Source organism: Osmerus eperlanus, chromosome 10 (genome assembly GCF_963692335.1).
Source record: "Osmerus eperlanus chromosome 10, fOsmEpe2.1, whole genome shotgun sequence".
NCBI classification, from domain to species: domain Eukaryota; kingdom Metazoa; phylum Chordata; class Actinopteri; order Osmeriformes; family Osmeridae; genus Osmerus; species Osmerus eperlanus.
This window is the reverse complement of record NC_085027.1, coordinates 18,283,985-18,303,743: the sequence shown is the minus strand read 5'-3', so window position 1 is coordinate 18,303,743 and position 19,759 is coordinate 18,283,985.

Here is a 19,759-nt window from a genome sequence, read left to right as displayed (position 1 = left end):
GCCTTCGGGTCACATGACCCAAAGGTTCACAACGAACCATCGTTGTGTTTACCCAATTTCACCCAATACAAAAACAAATAAAAATAATTTTCTTTTAACCATTGCAATGTGGGGGGTCTGAGACAGCCCGACAGTTAAAAGAAAATGCTTCACTTTGTTTTTGTATGAGGTAAATTTGTCGCAATACGACAGTGGGTCACAATGACTGATGGGTCAGAATGACCCAAAGATAACACAAGGGTTAAAGAAGGAGTGAAAACAACCAAATACACTGGAATCAAAAGATGTAAAGCTTGCAAACGTTTGTATGTGTTTACTGTTAATGTTGTTATCCTATCTCTAAAAAGAAGCAATCATGTGGGGAATTATTTCTCAAAATGTCTCTGAATGGCAAATGACTGATAGTTTAGTGTAAGAAACCACTGTACTTGTCAAATGTCTTGTATTTTGGATGGTCTTACACTAGGCGATGTTGTAATGTGCCTAGAAGGTGATCATGCTTTCCCATGCCTCAGTGATAATAAGAACGTTCATGTAGGTTGGCTGTTTCTCAGTGGGTAGAGAGGATCCTCCAGTAACCATAAGGTTGGCAGTTTGACACAAGACTCCTCCTGTCTAACTGTCCTTCAGCAAGACACAACACCAGTAGCTCCTGATGGGATTGCAAGCACCTTGCATGGCAGCTCCACTGCTGTGTGTGTGTCTAACCTAATCTGACCTAAATTATTTGACCTGTGACTACATCATTTGCACTGTCTCATTGATGAAATATCGATAGGCTATATATAACACAACAAATGATATTTGATATTGTGATATTTTACTGTCATATCTTTTTTAATGTTTATTTTATTTTCCCAATAAATACATTTATACTGCAACCTGAATTTCTTGAAAAACAAATCACACTACAAATGGAAACATTTAATTTGTAATGAAGTGTAAATCAAAAATGAACTACTTTCACTTCATGCTTTAGTGCAAAAGGTGTGACCTACAAACAACATACCATGTTATGTCAACATCACCCAAGTGTGAATGTTTCATTTAAACTATTGTTTATAATCAGGACCCAATTGATGTTAAGCATTCCCTAATATACTGCTTACTAACTGTAAAAAGTGTTTTAAAATGAAGCAAAAGCGTGAGCACAAAAGTATTACTCATGAACAGGAAGTGTTTCTGAGGCCACGTACAAATGTTGATATAAAGACATGAAATCATTGCTGAGATATAACTTTACTTACTGTTTTGGAAACATTGGCTGTACCGGACAAACGGTTTAGAAAAACAAAAAAACAGGTAACGACTTAAATGAGGCTTGGTTGGAAGATAATCTGTCCCAAAGTTTTGCTTAGTTGCAGTGCCTCTACATGTCAAATGGCATAACTTTTCAAAATCCTCTTTAGAACAGGGCCCTGAGATCCTATACCAAGTTTGGTATGAATCCATCAAAGATTTGCTGAGATACGACCCAACTTCCTGTTTGCTGGCTTAACGGCACATTTTGATTGGCCGTACCGGGCAAACGGTTTTGAAAATCCAAAACACATATGATGGCTTTTGTGAGGCTTGGTCTGAAGATGATCTCTGCCAAATTTGGTGAAGATTGGAAAACATTTGTAGGAGGAGTACAGAAAAAACGTTTTTTTCAGTAATTCAAAATGGCGGCCGCATCAATTCGGCTGTTATCACAAGTTATCATGTGTCACACACGGGATGTCCCAAGATATCATGAGACAAAGGAATCACTTAATAAAGGCAAACGAATCAACAGTTATTGGCCAAAACACATTTTTGCATCCTGCGGCCACGCCCAGTGATCACATGACACCAAATTGTTTGGACATCCTCAGATGAGGGTTCCGAATCATCATACCATGTTTGGTGTTGATTTCTCAAGGATTGGCTGAGATATGACCCAACTTCCTGTTTGGTGCCTTTGCTGCCGATTTTGATTGGCTGTACCGGACAAACGGTTTTGAAAATCAAAAATCTTTGGATACATTCTGTGAGGGTTGCTCTGACGATGATGTGTTCCAATTCTGGGGAAGATTGAAGAAAAATTGTAGGAGGAGTAGGCTTTCAAAGGTTTTTGCTAAAACCGGAAATGGCGGAAAATCTATATAACCGGAAATTGACGCCATAGGGTGTGTTGAACTCGTCTTGACCCAGGGAATCCAATGGTACCTCATTTTTGAAAATCGGTCATACGGTTCAAAAGTTACGTGTGTAAACACAAGTCCAACTTTGACCCGTTGGTGGCGCTAGAGTGCTCCAATGGGAGACATGAAACTTGGTGAATATAAAGAGGGGACTGTGCTTAATGTGTGCCAAATTTCACAACTTTTTACCATACGGTTCTAGGGGCTGCCATAGACTCCAATGGCAGAAGAAGTGTAATAATAATAAGAAAAGGTAGAAACACTTAAGTGGCTTCGCCGCTTCGCGGCTTGGCCACCAATAATAATAAGAAAAGGTAGAAACACTTAAGTGGCTTCGCCGCTTCGCGGCTTGGCCACCAATAAGAAAAGGTAGAAACACTTAAGTGGCTTCGCCGCTTCGCGGCTTGGCCACCAAATATAGCTGCAAGCAGCAATGGAGGGGCCAAGCAGTCCAGAGCAGGACATGGCCTCCATAGCACTTGTGCAACAATTAAGTCACAACAACCTGTTGCACTCATGCAACACAACAAGTTTGGTTGAAATATATGCTTGCGTTCAAGAGTACTGAGAGTTCAAAGTAATTTTTCTGGTATAACACTGCAGGCCTCCTCTGCTCCTCATGGGAACGATGGAACCCAAGTTTGGTGACAATCGCGCAAATGGTTGCTGAGATATGCTCTTGCGCCTCGTTTGGCGGCTTCGCCACCGCTTTTGATCGTCTCTACCGAACAAAGTTTTTTGAAAATTGAAAATCCATCTGATTGCTTTTGTGAAACTGGGTCTAAAGATCATCTTTGCCAAATTTGGTAAACATTGGACAAAAATTGGGGCGTGCAAAAGGTTTTTACACTTTTCCATGAAATCCAAAATGGCGGCCACGTCCGTTCGAATTTTATGAAAAGTTATTAATAGTCAGGCTTGATATCTCACAAGACATCAACAGACAAAGAAATTACTTTATTAAGGTAAACACTTCAACAGTTATTAGCCAAAACACGTTTATGCTTCCGGCCACGCCCCCTTTTAGTCACATGACACAATCTTTGGAGGACATCCTCAGAATAAGGTTCCGAGGCGGCGTACCAAATTTAGTTTCACTGCCTCAAACAACTGCTGAGATATGACTTCACTTCCTGTTTGGTGGCTTTTCTGCTGATTTTGATTGGCTGTCACGGACAAACGGTTGTGGGTATCAAAATGCTCTACCATAACTTTTGTGCGGCTTGGTCTGAAGAGCATATCTGGTAATTTTGAAGAAGATTTGACAAAGATTGTAGGAGAAGTAGGCTTTCAAAGGTTTTTGCTAAAACCGGAAATAGCGGAAAATCTATATAACCGGAAATTGACGTCATAGGGCGTGTTGAACTCGTCTTGACCCAGGGAATCCAATGGTACCTCATTTTTGAAAATCGGTCATACGGTTCAAAAGTTACGTGTGTAAACACAAGTCCAACTTTGACCCGTTGGTGGCGCTAGAGTGCTCCAATGGGAGACATGAAACTTGGTGAATATAAAGAGGGGACTGTGCTTAATGTGTGCCAAATTTCACAACTTTTTACCATACGGTTCTAGGGGCTGCCATAGACTCCAATGGCAGAAGAAGTGTAATAATAATAAGAAAAGGTAGAAACACTTAAGTGGCTTCGCCGCTTCGCGGCTTGGCCACCAATAAGAAAAGGTAGAAACACTTAAGTGGCTTCGCCGCTTCGCGGCTTGGCCACCAAATATAGCTGCAAGCAGCAATGGAGGGGCCAAGCAGTCCAGAGCAGGACATGGCCTCCATAGCACTTGTGCAACAATTAAGTCACAACAACCTGTTGCACTCATGCAACACACCAAGTTTGGTTGAAATATATGTTTGCGTTCAAGAGTACTGATAGTTCAAAGTTATTTTTCTGGTATAACACTGCAGGCCTCCTCTGCTCCTCATGGGAACGATGGAACCCAAGTTTGGTGACAATCGCGCAAATGGTTGCTGAGATATGCTCTTGCGCCTCGTTTGGCGGCTTCGCCACCGCTTTTGATCGTCTCTACCGAACAAACGTTTTTGAAAATTGAAAATCCATCTGATTGCTTTTGTGAAACTGGGTCTAAAGATCATCTTTGCCAAATTTGGTAAACATTGGACAAAAATTGGGGCGTGCAAAAGGTTTTTACACTTTTCCATGAAATCCAAAATGGCGGCCACGTCCGTTCGAATTTTATGAAAAGTTATTAATAGTCAGGCTTGATATCTCACAAGACATCAACAGACAAAGAAATTACTTTATTAAGGTAAACACTTCAACAGTTATTAGCCAAAACACGTTTATGCTTCCGGCCACGCCCCCTTTTAGTCACATGACACAATCTTTGGAGGACATCCTCAGAATAAGGTTCCGAGGCGGCGTACCAAATTTAGTTTCACTGCCTCAAACAACTGCTGAGATATGACTTCACTTCCTGTTTGGTGGCTTTTCTGCTGATTTTGATTGGCTGTCACGGACAAACGGTTGTGGGTATCAAAATGCTCTACCATAACTTTTGTGCGGCTTGGTCTGAAGAGCATATCTGGTAATTTTGAAGAAGATTTGACAAAGATTGTAGGAGGAGTAGGCTTTCAAAGGTTTTTGATAAAACCGGAAATAGCGGAAAATCTATATAACCGGAAATTGACCCCATAGGGTGTGTTGAACTCGACTTGGTCCAGGGAATCCAATGGTATCTCATTTTTGAAAATGGGTCATACGGTTCAAAAGTTGCGTGTGTAAACACAAGTCCAACTTTGACCCATTGGTGGCGCTAGAGTGCCCAAGTATGGGACATGAAACTTTGTGAATTGGACCAGGGGACTGTCCCCAATGAGTGTGCCAAATTTCACAACTTTCGACCAAGCGCTTCTAGGGCCTGCCATAGACACCCAGTCTTAAGAAGTATAATAATAATAATAAATATAGCTGCAGGCAGCAATGGCGGGTTCCTCCTCAGCATTGCAAACCATTACAAAATTGACATGACACAGACATGTATTTCATACATGTACACAACATTTCAAGACAATTGGATGAATGGCTGATTTGAAGTCATTTTTTGAAATTCTTCACAAATTGTCACTGTAGAGAAATATCCATGCTGCCGACATTATGGGTTCTTGAGACTTATTTGTTCCCCATTGGCAATAAGGCATGCGTACCAACTTTTAGACATGTTGGACTGACAGGGTTAAAATGCCACCCTTTTGAAAGTGACAACTTTGAAGCGTGTTGTGTCAGGCCACCTGTGCTCTGGTCAGGCCCATCATGCAGAGATCCATTCTTTAAAAGCTTTGATTACAACAATAACTTCATGAAAGTGAGGATACACTTCACTAAAGGAAGTGTGTAGGTTATGTACTACTACTGCTTGCTCTGCCCACACACTTTCCCCATCCATGCGGTTTCCCTCTATCCCAGCGCAGGTCATGCCAAGGCATAAATGCGGCAGCCGTATGAGTATTAGAAGTAGCCCAAAAAACATACCATACACAGTCACACTGTTTTCAAAACTGAAACTGGTTAGAAGACCATGGCTATTAGAACTCTACCTGAATTGAGCTCTCTCTAGAGTCTCAGTCAAACAACTGTCAAGAGTCATGTAGGGAACTGGACCAAGGTATAGCTAATGTCCAGCTGTTAGCAAGTGTACCTTGTGATGGTACAGCAGCTTAACAATACTTTGTCATGGTCAGACTCTCTGATCCCATTAAACTACACAACATGCACAATCAGGGTGACCAACAGTATTATCTTAAGTAAAAAACAATAACATTACACACATTTAAGTGAACGAACACAACAACTGAAATCCCTTGCACAGCTGTTGTAACCAAACTATTTTCCACAGCTATTTGCGTTTTTGGTGTGCACTGCATGCTGGGTACCCAAGGGCGCTGACGCTACAATATTTATTATCTAGCTGTCTTCCGGCTGTGTAATATGACGAGATGCTAGCGATGCAAACATGAAAGCTTGTCTCGGGGGGTCATGCATGTGATCTCACTACAAGCTTTTGATTACACGTGAGGACTGTTAGCAAAGTATTTCTATTCGTGTTTTGTTAGTGATTGAATGGTAATGTCAGCTAGCTAAAAACAATGTTAGTTAGCTTGGCTAAAATGGTTTTCATAGCAACAGATATCAACAAATCAGATCAATCTAACTTTATTCAGAAGGGGGGGGGGGGTGGGAACATATAAACTAGAGGTGAAATGGTAGGCATTGTTCTGCCTTGAAGCTGCGTGCGCATCCTCATTGTTTGTAACCACCAACCCATCTATATGTAAAGATAACATCCAAGCTAGCAATTTCGCCAAATTTGACTGCAGATTTTTTACACCATATGTACTTCGTTATGGTTTTTGAGTCAAACAACTTGCTAAATGATTAAATGTCTGTTAAATGTCAAATCCAACTTTAAATGTATAAAAGAGAGAATTAAACCTAGAGGTTGAAAAGGCTACGTTTGTCTAAACTGACATGCACAAACTCAGAGCACTGAGTTTCAACATCCATGTACACATTTTGTCTCTATTTTTTACTCTACTCTTTAACGCATGACTATGTTTAACTTAATGTCAGCACCTCTCTGTCATCAATTGTCTCTGGAGTGGGGGATGGGGGCTTCTTATCCAACAAATTACATCCCTGAACTTTTAAAACATATCAATGGCCTACTACAATTGTAAACATCCTTTGGCCTTCCCATGCTGGGAAGAAAGCTACAGTTTTTCTTTGATTAAACGTTGACCTTGAATAAACGCTGCACCAAAAATGAACATTGTGTAATAAATGGCACCTTCGATTAAACGCCTCCCCCAAAAAATCAGAAAACGGTTATTTAATTGGTTAAATTAAAACACAGTATTTATTACACAAGTAATTTACAAGTGTAGCATACTATTATCCCATGAAACACTGGCAGGCGCAAGTGTCTTTCTTGCTACAGATTTATTTGAAGCTTTTTCTCCAAATCCACCGTTAAAACTAAACTCACGCTGTAATGAGAAAATAAAGACCACATTAGCTTAATATGAACATGCAATGACATGCGCAGCATGTAAATAACATTCACCAAAGTCAAATACAGACACAAAACAACATACTTTGTTGGCTGCATGCTGTAGCCTACACAAGGGAATAGAGGTTTCCTTAGATTGCTAACAACCTCTATAACAACCTTAAACTTATCACTTAGAGTGAATGTGCATAAAGCTCCAGGACCTGACAACATCCCTGGCTGTGTTCTCAAGGCCTGTGCTCCTGAACTGGCAGGTGTTCACTGACATCTTTAACCTCTCCCTGTCGCAGTCTGTCGTCCCCAATAGGTTCAAGGGGGCCACCATCATCCCAGTCTCTAAGAAACCATCAGTGAGCTGTCTCAATGATTACCGCCCTGTTGCCCTGTTGTGATGAAATGCTTTGAGACGTTAGTCAAAGACCACATTACATCCTGCCTGTCACCTGCATTAGACCCACTCCAGTTTGCAAATAGGCCGAACAGGTCTACAGATGATGTTGTAGCTTTGGCCTTGAACACTGCTCTCTTTCACTTGGATCAGAACAACATATACGTGCGGATGCTCTTCATCGACTTCAGCTCCGTTTTCAACACCATAGTACCATCAAGGCTCATCATAAAACTACAGGACCGGAACATCAGTCCTTCCATGTGCAGCTGGACAGGACACAGGCAGTACGGCTAGGTAACATCACCCCACCAGTCTAACACTCAGCACTTGTGCCCCACAGAGTTGTGTGTTAAGCCCACTGTTGTACTCTCTGTTCACCTATGGTGTGCAGCCACAAACAGCTCCAACACTATCATTATGTTTGCTGATGACACCACCATTATCGGCTGCATCAAGAATGGTGATGAGTCTGCCTACAGAGCAGAGGTGGCAACAATGACATCCTGGTGTCAGCATAACAGCCTGTTGCTTAATGTAGCAAAAACCAAGGAGTTGATAGTGGACTACAGGCGGCTGCAGGGAGAACATGCACCCATTCACATCGAGGGCACAGCTGTGGAGAGTCAAAAGTTTCAGATTTTTTGGTATCAACATCAGTGAGGATCTGAGCTGGACCACCATATTGGTGTGGTTACAAGGACAGCGAAACAGAGGCTCTTTTTTCAGCGGCGACTGTGGAAATTTGGCATGGACTGCACTATACTGACCAATTTTTACCGGTGCACCATTGAGAGCATACAGACTGGTGGCATTACAACATGGTTTGGCAACAGCACTGCCCAGGACAGGAAGACACTACAAAGAGTGGTCAAATCTGCACAGCGTATTACAAGGACTGCATTACCATCCATTCAGGACCTTTACAGCCAGCGGTGCAGGAGAAAGGCCAAGTGGATCATTTCTGACCCTAGTCATCCCTGCCACAGTCTTTTCTCCCTCCTGCCTTCTGGAAGGCGATACAAGAGTATAAGGTCCTGTACCAGCAGATACAGGGATAGTTTTCTCACACATGCCATCAGGATGCTGAACTGTCCTTGAAATATCTTTTTGCACTACAATTTTTCTTATTTTTTCTACCCTTTTTCTCCATTCTTTAGTATTTAATTTTTTTATTCTGCAAGTTGAACGGACATTGAGCACAAAGAATTTCATTACTTATAAATGCTGTTTATGAGTATATGATAATAAACTTGAACTTGAAACTTATCAGAGCTTTAAATTGTCTGTGCTTCGCTTGCTGTTAGGTTGTCGACTCTCTCACTCATGAGCGTCCCAAAAGGCCTTCAAAATAAAGTCACGTAATAATTCTGAATACAATTATATAATTCTAAATTAAGACATTGCTTGAAAAAAAATTATACATTATTATAATGCAATTGCGACAATTGCATTCAGGCCTATAGATAGTTACACATATTGTATACAATATGGCGAGGTAGCTGACTTAACCATTCCTGAATGTGCTTTTCATCAACACCAAGTTTGCGTGCTATAGATCTGTTGCTGGTGGTGAGTGCTTTCTGCACAGGTTTCTGTTTGAAAGCTAAAGTGTAAGAATGTTACAGCATGCTGCGTCAGATTTGTACACAAAGTAGAGACACGCGCGGCATACATTTTACACTGGGCTTTTGTTTGACTTCCTTGTCTATTCTGTGTTTGTCTATGGCTGCACTGCAGCTACAATTCACTGAATCTCTCTTACCAATTAAACGTTGCCCTTGAATGAACGCCACCCTCGAATAAACGCTGCACCACTAACTGCTCTATTAAAAGGGTTCACTATGAAGCAAACCATTCTAACAAAATAATAACAACATTTACAATGATTTCAACAAGAAGTCTCTCTGACTTGACAACTCTCTAAACAAGCAACTTTCCAAAGCAATCTCTGAAACAGCTGACCAGTGTGGTAATTTTATGTTGACAACTAAACCGCTGATTGGAAGTGCGCGGCTGATTGCCAATCACGAGATAGGGAGACTGATAGCCAACCGCCAACAAACGCTGACTAGACCATACCTGCATGCAGCGAATAGAAAGAAAGAGGGGAGAAAAGAAAAAACACACAACCACAACTATACAGACTGAATTAGGACATTTTAAACATGGGTCCGTAACAAAGACGTTGTTAAAAATGCTCATTCACATTCATTTTTCTCAATTAATCTTATCACTTAAACACACTGGTTTAGCATTTTTTCCCACAAGGAAGTCTAACCTCAACAGTGGATCCTTGGTCCCTGGATCTCTTGCTGGAACATGGCATCTAAAAAACACATAGAAAAACCATCAAAAACTATGAAATGTAACATACCACACTACTGCTTAACAATTTCATAGTCTTACATTATCATAACTTCATACTCAACAGTTCTAGTATACAGACCTTTAAGAAAATATTGAAAGGGTTAGGATTCTCAAAACACCAATCTCTGTACTTAAAAAAAATATTTAGACATCCATTATTTACCTTTATTCAATTTACACTGTCTACATTCAAATTTAAGTCTGTAAAATGTAAACATAGAGAAACGGACTCGACTATAAATACAAATTAAGACCAATTGAGAACAATTTATCTTGCAAATGGTTTTTACTTTAAATTCATGTTTCACCAAAAGAATCATCACAGTTTAACACAAATAACCAAACCTTACTGTTAAAATACTGCCAAGCCACTGACTCACATTAGAAAATTAAAACAAATAAACATAGCCTAGAAGATGTACCTGTAGGTCAATTACATAATCAAGAGCATGGAGTAGGAATGGATGGATGACAAAATACCCCGCCGAGCCCAATCCATTAAATATTTCCTACCCATAAGTTAATTTCCTGAAATGCAATAATTCACCAACATTTTGACAATTTCATGCTCCAAACTTTGTGGGAACAGTTTGGAGATGGCCCCTTCCTGTTCTAACATGACTGTGCAACAGTGCACAAAGCAAGGCCCATAAACACATGGATGAGCGAGATTGGTGTGGACGAACTTGAGTGGCCTGCACACAGTCCTGACCTCAACCCAATACAACACCTTTGGGATGAATTAGAGCAGGGACTGCGAGCCAAACCTTCTTGTTCCACATCAATGTTGGACCTCACAAATGCACTTCTGGAAGAATGGTAAAACATTTCCATAAACCTCTTAAACCTTGTGGAAAGCCTTCCTAGACGAGTTGAAACTATTATAGCTACAAAGGGTGGTCCGACATCATATCCTATGGTTTAAGAATGAGATGTCACTCACGTTCATGAGCGTGTAAAGGCAACCGAGCGAATACTTTGGCAATTTAGTGTATAAAATTGATACAAATATAAAATGTTATCAAGAGATGGGAAATCGTGCAGCATAGTACAACATGCCGATTACAAACGTATTGTAGGTCTATAGGCTTTCAATGGAACTCCTAAACGATCAAACCATGAACCCAAACAAAGCTAGCAAGCAAAACAACCATGGTACCATTGCTACTTGTTTAATGCTAGGTAGCTCTATCTGTGCAGCAAACTAGGCTACCTAGCTACAGTTTGGAAAAGAATAACTTACGATGTGAAGACCGTAGAAATAGAACAACCCAACCGCATAGTTACGCACAGTATACAAATTTCAAACGCGTCTCACAGAAGCAAGTATAATGTTAAAGATTGTACGGCTTGCTAGCCTGTAATACTGCCTGTACAAAGAGAAATCCTTAGCTCAGCTAGCCTACTGTAGATAGATTAGCTGCTATCCTGTTTACAACAGTATAAAAGTCTTCAAGTTATCATACGAATACAAACGCTAAAATACATGTTTTGTACTGCCGTTGTAGGCTCTTATTACTCACTGTCAAATGTAACAATGAAAATCTCTGAGGGCTGCAGGAGTCTCGTCAGTCGTTGTCTTCAAGTCTTCTCCAACTATAAAATGGCCTTCTTCTTGTGCGTCGTACCAAGCTCGCGCGTGTGTCAAGGGGCTCTGGCCCCTTTTGTGTGTGAGAATGTGGAGCACGCGCGCACAGGAGCAAAGGGAGAGAGGATTTGGGGAAACAGCCCTAGAAATTAGCCAAGCATGCATGTTTCAAATATTCACTAAAAATCGAGTTTTCATGTTACAGTCAACTTTTTCTCAGATTTGTGTACTCAACATTCTCAAGAGTCTTCATATGAACTAGTGATTGAATCAGAGTATCAGTTTTTGGCCGGCGGATGTGTAAAGCATTATTTTAGCATTAGCAATAAATTCAATTTGCTTTATATCAATCATTTTTTGAGGTATGAAGTTGCCTTTGCACATGGTAACATGTTGTAGTGTCTTCCACGTGACATACCAAGTTTGGTGTTGATATCTCAAAGATTTGCTGAGATTTGACCAAACGTCCTGTTTGGTTGCTTTGTTGCAGATTTTGATTGGCTCTACCGGACAAACGGTTTTGAAAATCAGAAATCCCTACGATAACTTTTGTGAGGCTCAGTCTGGATATCATCTATGGCAATTATGAAGAAAATTCGACCAAAAATGTAGGAGGAGTAGGGAAAAAACGCGTTTCCTTAATCTTTATTGTACAGAAAAATCCAATATGGCGGCCGTTATAGCTTCTTGAGGCTTTTTTATTCCTCATGAGAAATAAGGCATATGTAATGAATTTCAGAATTTTGGGACTTATGGCCTGCAAATGGCATCAATTTGAAAATTGACATATTGGGGCGTGGCCTGTAGCGCCACCTATTGTCTCACACGGCCCATGTTTGGTATGGTAGTTACTAATGGTCTGCAGTTTCAACATGCCAAATTTCACAACTTTTTACGGTACTGGTCTAGGGGCTGCCATTGACTCCCATGGGTAAAAAATAATAATACCACCAATAACAATAGGGTTCTCCTACCGGAGGAACCCTAAATATAGCTGCAGGCAGCAATGGCGGGTTCCTCCTCAGCATTGCAAACCATTACAAAATTGACATGACACAGACATGTATTTCATACATGTACACAACATTTCAAGATAATTGGATCAATGGCTGATTTGAAGTCATTTTTTGAAATTCTTCACAAATTGTCACTTTAGAGAAATATCCATGCTGCTGACATTATTACATTTCTTGAGACTTCTTTGTTCCCCATTGGCAATAAGGCATGCGTATCAACTTTTAGACATTTTGGACTGACAGGGTTAAAATGCCACCCTTTTGAAAGTGTCAACTTTGAAGCGTGTTCTGTCAGGCCACCTGTCCTCTGGTCAGGCCCATCATGCAGAGATCCATTCTTTAAAGGTTTGATTACAACAATAACTTTATGAAAGTCAGAATACACTTTAGTAAAGGACGTATGTAGGTTATGTACTACTACTGCTTGCTCTGCCCACACACTTTCCCCATCCATGCGGTTTCCCTCTATCCCAGCGCAGGTCATGCCAAGGCATAAATGCGGCAGCCGTATGAGTATTAGAAGTAGCCCAAAAAACATACCATACACAGTCACACTGTTTTCAAAACTGAAACTGGTTACAAGACCATGGCTATTAGAACTCTACCTGAATTGAGCTCTCTCTAGAGTCTCAGTCAAACAACTGTCAAGAGTCATGTAGGGAACTGGACCAAGGTATAGCTAATGTCCAGCTGTTAGCAAGTGTACCTTGTGATGGTACAGCAGCTTAACAATACTTTGTCATGGTCAGACTCTCTGATCCCATTAAACTACACAACATGCACAATCAGGGTGACCAACAGTATTATCTTAAGTAAAAAACAATAACATTACACACATTTAAGTGAACGAACACAACAACTGAAATCCCTTGCACAGCTGTTGTAACCAAACTATTTTCCACAGCTATTTGCGTTTTTGGTGTGCACTGCATGCTGGGTACCCAAGGGCGCTGACGCTACAATATTTATTATCTAGCTGTCTTCCGGCTGTGTAATATGACGAGATGCTAGCGATGCAAACATGAAAGCTTGTCTCGGGGGGTCATGCATGTGATCTCACTACAAGCTTTTGATTACACGTGAGGACTGTTAGCAAAGTATTTCTATTCGTGTTTTGTTAGTGATTGAATGGTAATGTCAGCTAGCTAAAAACAATGTTAGTTAGCTTGGCTAAAATGGTTTTCATAGCAACAGATATCAACAAATCAGATCTATCTAACTTTATTCAGAAGGGGGGGGGGGGTGGGAACATATAAACTAGAGGTGAAATGGTAGGCATTGTTCTGCCTTGAAGCTGCGTGCGCATCCTCATTGTTTGTAACCACCAACCCATCTATATGTAAAGATAACATCCAAGCTAGCAATTTCGCCAAATTTGACTGCAGATTTTTTACACCATATGTACTTAGTTATGGTTTTTGAGTCAAACAACTTGCTAAATGATTAAATGTCTGTTAAATGTCAAATCCAACTTTAAATGTATAAAAGAGAGAATTAAACCTAGAGGTTGAAAAGGCTACGTTTGTCTAAACTGACATGCATAAACTCAGAGCACTGAGTTTCAACATCCATGTACACATTTTGTCTCTATTTTTTACTCTACTCTTTAACGCATGACTATGTTTAACTTAATGTCAGCACCTCTCTGTCATCAATTGTCTCTGGAGTGGGGGATGGGGGCTTCTTATCCAACAAATTACATCCCTGAACTTTTAAAACATATCAATGGCCTACTACAATTGTAAACATCCTTTGGCCTTCCCATGCTGGGAAGAAAACTACAGTTTTTCTTTGATTAAACGTTGACCTTGAATAAACGCTGCACCAAAAATGAACATTGTGTAATAAATGGCACCTTCGATTAAACGCCTCCCCACAAAAATCAGAAAACGGTTATTTAATTGGTTAAATTAAAACACAGTATTTATTACACAAGTAATTTACAAGTGTAGCATACTATTATCCCATGAAACACTGGCAGGCACAAGTGTCTTTCTTGCTACAGATTTATTTGAAGCTTTTTCTCCAAATCCACCGTTAAAACTAAACTCACGCTGTAATGAGAAAATAAAGACCACATTAGCTTAATATGAACATGCAATGACATGCGCAGCATGTAAATAACATTCACCAAAGTCAAATACAGACACAAAACAACATACTTTGTTGGCTGCATGCTGTAGCCTACACAAGGGAATAGAGGTTTCCTTAGATTGCTAACAACCTCTATAACAACCTTAAACTTATCACTTAGAGTGAATGTGCATAAAGCTCCAGGACCTGACAACATCCCTGGCTGTGTTCTCAAGGCCTGTGCTCCTGAACTGGCAGAGGTGTTCACTGACATCTTTAACCTCTCCCTGTCGCAGTCTGTCGTCCCCAATAGGTTCAAGGGGGCCACCATCATCCCAGTCTCTAAGAAACCATCAGTGAGCTGTCTCAATGATTACCGCCCTGTTGCCCTGTTGTGATGAAATGCTTTGAGACTTTAGTCAAAGACCACATTACATCCTGCCTGTCACCTGCATTAGACCCACTCCAGTTTGCATATAGGCCGAACAGGTCTACAGATGATGTTGTAGCTTTGGCCTTGAACACTGCTCTCTTTCACTTGGATCAGAACAACATATACGTGCGGATGCTCTTCATCGACTTCAGCTCCGTTTTCAACACCATAGTACCATCCAGGCTCATCATAAAACTACAGGACCGAACATCAGTCCTTCCATGTGCAGCTGGACAGGACACAGGCAGTACGGCTAGGTAACATCACCCCACCAGTCTAACACTCAGCACTGGTGCCCCACAGAGTTGTGTGTTAAGCCCACTGTTGTACTCTCTGTTCACCTATGGTTGTGCAGCCACAAAAAGGTCCAACACTATCATTATGTTTGCTGATGACACCACCATTATCGGCTGCATCAAGAATGGTGATGAGTCTGCCTACAGAGCAGAGTTGGCAACAATGACATCCTGGTGTCAGCATAACAGCCTGTTGCTTAATGTAGCAAAAACCAAGGAGTTGATAGTGGACTACTGGCGGCTGCAGGGAGAACATGCACCCATTCACATCGCGGGCACAGCTGTGGAGAGTCAAAAGTTTCAGATTTTTTGGTATCAACATCAGTGAGGATCTGAGCTGGACACCATATTGGTGTGGTTACAAGGACAGCGAAACAGAGGCTCTTTTTTCAGCGGCGACTGTGGAAATTTGGCATGGACTGCACTATACTGACCAATTTTTACCGGTGCACCATTGAGAGCATACTGACTGGTGGCATTACAACATGGTTTGGCAACAGCACTGCCCAGGACAGGAAGACACTACAAAGAGTGGTCAAATCTGCACAGCGTATTACAAGGACTTGCATTACCATACATTCAGGACCTTTACAGCCAGCGGTGCAGGAGAAAGGCCAAGTGGATCATTTCTGACCCTAGTCATCCCTGCCACAGTCTTTTCTCCCTCCTGCCTTCTGGAAGGCGATACAAGAGTATAAGGTCCTGTACCAGCAGATACAGGGATAGTTTTCTCACACATGCCATCAGGATGCTGAACTGTCCTTGAAATATCTTTTTGCACTACAATTTTTCTTATTTTTTCTACCCTTTTTCTCCATTCTTTAGTATTTAATTTTTTTATTCTGCAAGTTGAACGGACATTGAGCACAAAGAATTTCATTACTTATAAATGCTGTTTATGAGTATATGATAATAAACTTGAACTTGAAACTTTTATCAGAGCTTTAAATTGTCTGTGCTTCGCTTGCTGTTGTCGACTCTCTCACTCATGAGCGTCCCAAAAGGCCTTCAAAATAAAGTCACGTAATAATTCTGAATACAATTATATAATTCTAAATTAAGACATTGCTTGAAAAAAAATTATACATTATTATAATGCAATTGCGACAATTGCATTCAGGCCTATAGATAGTTATACATATTGTATACAATATGGCGAGGTAGCTGACTTAACCATTCCTGAATGTGCTTTTCATCAACACCAAGTTTGCGTGCTATAGATCTGTTGCTGGTGGTGAGTGCTTTCTGCACAGGTTTCTGTTTGAAAGCTGTAAGAATGTTACGGCATGCTGCGTCAGATTTGTACACAAAGTAGAGACACGCGCGGCATACATTTTACACTGGGCTTTTGTTTGACTTCCTTGTCTATTCTGTGTTTGTCTATGGCTGCACTGCAGCTACAATTCACTGAATCTCTCTTACCAATTAAACGTTGCCCTTGAATGAACGCCACCCTCGAATAAACGCTGCACCACTAACTGCTCTATTAAAAGGGTTCACTATGAAGCAAACCATTCTAACAAAATAATAACAACATTTACAATGATTTCAACAAGAAGTCTCTCTGACTTGACAACTCTCTAAACAAGCAACTTTCCAAAGCAATCTCTGAAACAGCTGACCAGTGTGGTAATTTTATGTTGACAACTAAACCGCTGATTGGAAGTGCGCGGCTGATTGCCAATCACGAGATAGGGAGACTGATAGCCAACCGCCAACAAACGCTGACTAGACCATACCTGCATGCAGCGAATAGAAAGAAAGAGGGGAGAAAAGAAAAAACACACAACCACAACTATACAGACTGAATTAGGACATTTTAAACATGGGTCCGTAACAAAGACGTTGTTAAAAATGCTCATTCACATTCATTTTTCTCAATTAATCTTATCACTTAAACACACTGGTTTAGCATTTTTTCCCACAAGGAAGTCTAACCTCAACAGTGGATCCTTGGTCCCTGGATCTCTTGCTGGAACATGGCATCTAAAAAACACATAGAAAAACCATCAAAAACTATGAAATGTAACATACCACACTACTGCTTAACAATTTCATAGTCTTACATTATCATAACTTCATACTCAACAGTTCTAGTATACAGACCTTTAAGAAAATATTGAAATGGTTAGGATTCTCAAAACACCAATCTCTGTACTTAAAAAAAATATTTAGACATCCATTATTTACCTTTATTCAATTTACACTGTCTACATTCAAATTTAAGTCTGTAAAATGTAAACATAGAGAAACGGACTCGACTATAAATACAAATTAAGACCAATTGAGAACAATTTATCTTGCAAATGGTTTTTACTTTAAATTCATGTTTCACCAAAAGAATCATCACAGTTTAACACAAATAACCAAACCTTACTGTTAAAATACTGCCAAGCCACTGACTCACATTAGAAAATTAAAACAAATAAACATAGCCTAGAAGATGTACCTGTAGGTCAATTACATAATCAAGAGCATGGAGTAGGAATGGATGGATGACAAAATACCCCGCCGAGCCCAATCCATTAAATATTTCCTACCCATAAGTTAATTTCCTGAAATGCAATAATTCACCAACATTTTGACAATTTCATGCTCCAAACTTTGTGGGAACAGTTTGGAGATGGCCCCTTCCTGTTCTAACATGACTGTGCAACAGTGCACAAAGCAAAGCCCATAAACACATGGATGAGAGAGATTGGTGTGGACGAACTTGAGTGGCCTGCACACAGTCCTGACCTCAACCCAATACAACACCTTTGGGATGAATTAGAGCAGGGACTACGAGCCAAACCTTCTTGTTCCACATCAATGTTGGACCTCACAAATGCACTTCTGGAAGAATGGTAAAACATTTCCATAAACCTCTTAAACCTTGTGGAAAGCCTTCCTAGACGAGTTGAAACTATTATAGCTACAAAGGGTGGTCCGACATCATATCCTATGGTTTAAGAATGAGATGTCACTCACGTTCATGAGCGTGTAAAGGCAACCGAGCGAATACTTTGGCAATTTAGTGTATAAAATTGATACAAATATAAAATGTTATCAAGAGATGGGAAATCGTGCAGCATAGTACAACATGCCGATTACAAACGTATTGTAGCTCTATAGGCTTTCAATGGAACTCCTAAACGATCAAACCATGAACCCAAACAAAGCTAGCAAGCAAAACAACCATGGTACCATTGCTACTTGTTTAATGCTAGGTAGCTCTATCTGTGCAGCAAACTAGGCTACCTAGCTACAGTTTGGAAAAGAATAACTTACGATGTGAAGACCGTAGAAATAGAACAACCCAACCGCATAGTTACGCACAGTATACAAATTTCAAACGCGTCTCACAGAAGCAAGTATAATGTTAAAGATTGTACGGCTTGCTAGCCTGTAATACTGCCTGTACAAAGAGAAATCCTTAGCTCAGCTAGCCTACTGTAGATAGATTAGCTGCTATCCTGTTTACAACAGTATAAAAGTCTTCAAGTTATCATACGAATACAAACGCTAAAATACATGTTTTGTACTGCCGTTGTAGGCTCTTATTACTCACTGTCAAATGTAACAATGAAAATCTCTGAGGGCTGCAGGAGTCTCGTCAGTCGTTGTCTTCAAGTCTTCTCCAACTATAAAATGGCCTTCTTCTTGTGCGTCGTACCAAGCTCGCGCGTGTGTCAAGGGGCTCTGGCCCCTTTTGTGTGTGAGAATGTGGAGCACGCGCGCACAGGAGCAAAGGGAGAGAGGATTTGGGGAAACAGCCCTAGAAATTAGCCAAGCATGCATGTTTCAAATATTCACTAAAAATCGAGTTTTCATGTTACAGTCAACTTTTTCTCAGATTTGTGTACTCAACATTCTCAAGAGTCTTCATATGAACTAGTGATTGAATCAGAGTATCAGTTTTTGGCCGGCGGATGTGTAAAGCATTATTTTAGCATTAGCAATAAATTCAATTTGCTTTATATCAATCATTTTTAGAGGTATGAAGTTGCCTTTGCACATGGTAACATGTTGTAGTGTCTTCCACGTGACATACCAAGTTTGGTGTTGATATCTCAAAGATTTGCTGAGATTTGACCAAACGTCCTGTTTGGTTGCTTTGTTGCAGATTTTGATTGGCTCTACCGGACAAACGGTTTTGAAAATCAGAAATCCCTACGATAACTTTTGTGAGGCTCAGTCTGGATATCATCTATGGCAATTTTGAAGAAAATTCGACCAAAAATGTAGGAGGAGTAGGGAAAAAACGCGTTTCCTTAATCTTTATTGTACAGAAAAATCCAATATGGCGGCCGTTATAGCTTCTTGAGGCTTTTTTATTCCTCATGAGAAATAAGGCATATGTAATGAATTTCAGAATTTTGGGACTTATGGCCTGCAAATGGCATCAATTTGAAAA